The 1805-nt window shown below is 40.3% G+C and overlaps 1 long non-coding RNA gene across 1 annotated transcript; it reads right to left on the bottom strand.

The window, feature by feature from the left end:
• Nucleotides 1-254: 254 nt before the first annotated feature.
• Nucleotides 255-1530, bottom strand: LOC128293881 (uncharacterized). The gene is made up of 3 exons (XR_008283998.1): nucleotides 1474-1530; nucleotides 1327-1366; nucleotides 255-457 (listed from the first exon to the last, which is right to left on the bottom strand). It is a non-coding gene; the product is annotated as an uncharacterized LOC128293881 (long non-coding RNA).
• Nucleotides 1531-1805: the final 275 nt, after the last annotated feature.

Genomic DNA, 1805 nt, shown 5'->3' with positions numbered 1-1805 from the left:
GGAAACCAGAAAAAGGAGGTGAGTCCGTTGACCGCTAAGTACCAAGCTCTCTTCGGATCCAATCCTAGACATGCACACCGCCATTGCCACACTCTAACATCTTGTATAATTTTGAGAAAACCGTTTGATTATGACCATCTTAAGAAAATGATTAAGGTTGCAAAACGTTTGCTTAAATTATTTATTTTTCTTGGGAAAACATTTACTTTGCGGAAACTTTGTGCGTCATCGTGATCTTTTTAAAAACAAGTAGATTTTATAAAACGAACCCTAGTGCTAGCCAGTTTAATAATCCCCAAAATAAAATTAATTAAAAATAGCGGCCTTATTACAACTTTAAGCATAATAAAAATAAAATAATCCAAATTAAAGGCTAAACTTATTTAAAATCGTCAATCAATCTTCATGGCCACTCTGAATCCCGCCCAGCTCCAAGTCCACCAATTCTAGGGCTCACCTGCAAGGATGGAAGAGGAAGGGGGTGAGTTTGGGAAAACTCAGGTATATCTGAAACCCATCCAAAGCCCAATTCAGCTCGAGCCCATTGGGCTGAGCCCTATTCAGATAACAAGACACAGAGGTCAAGCCCTTTTCGTATCACATAGAGCAAGGCCTTAGCCCTTTTTACATAACAATGTGGCCCATAGGCCCGGTTCAAGAACATGAATAACATCAAGAATAATGAATGCAAGCCCATCCGGGAGACTACTCAACCCACCAACCGCTACACCGCCTGCACCAACCCTACACACCATGTGGGAATATCTCAACCCACCCAAATTTCACACACACAGTTGCGAAAGAATGTTTGCTCAAATTTCATCGATTGAGCAAAGCCTCCAAGACGTGGATGAACCACTTTCAAGACTTCCTCCATTAATACCCCAACCCCATGCAATGATATTAATAAAAGCATATCATGTAAAATACAACATTGATCAATCATGCGCTTCAGACAATTGAAAACCCTAGGGTATATCGATAATTTTGCTCTTTAGGGCTAATTTCGTGATCTACGTTGCTACACAAGCTAATTCAGAATTTTTATCGGTTTTATGCAATTTGATTCCACCATCTACCTAACGAGCTAATTTGCCCATCTCTTACCCATATTGGTCCGTAAGCCCATTGGGCCCGCTTTTGGCCGTCGAGCCCCTTTTTCCGAATACGCTAAAACGTCACGCTGAACGTGCTTACCACCTTGCGGTGCCAGATCTAACAATTACCCTATGACTTGAGAGCATTCGCATACTCACATGACCATGAAATGCCGGATTTTGACATTTCGCTTTTTAATTGAACTAAGAAAGGGTGTTCGGTACACACCTGTTTCGCGACGACTGCTACTGAGATCCCTTACGATGTCCTACAATTATTCATCACCATTTTTAGCATACAAGTTATGCTTAACAAACTCAAAATCCACCCTACCTTATTCGGCCAAAGAACCCTTATTGACCATAAGTTGCTTACCTTCACAGGGTCCAATAATACGATTCAAGCTTATCCAAGTCGATACTCCAAGCCTCCTTGCTCCTCCAAAGTTGTCTATATCACACAGTCCAAGTCAACACTTGCCCACAAGGGCAAAATAGTCATTAACACCCTAGGGGCAAATGGTAATTTTACCCTACAAGGGTATTTCAAGAATTTTACCCTACAGGGGTATTTTAGTAATTTTTCAAACCATGGGTATTTTGGTAATTTTATAAACAAAGGGTATTTTAGTAATTTTACAAACCGAGGTATTTTGGTGATTTTATAAACCAAGGGTATTTTGGTAATTCAGAAATTGAGGGTAAAAC

Source organism: Gossypium arboreum, chromosome 6 (genome assembly GCF_025698485.1).
Source record: "Gossypium arboreum isolate Shixiya-1 chromosome 6, ASM2569848v2, whole genome shotgun sequence".
NCBI lineage: Eukaryota > Viridiplantae > Streptophyta > Magnoliopsida > Malvales > Malvaceae > Gossypium > Gossypium arboreum.
The sequence above is the reverse complement of the archived record's forward strand: the minus strand, read 5'-3'. Positions and strand labels throughout refer to the sequence as shown.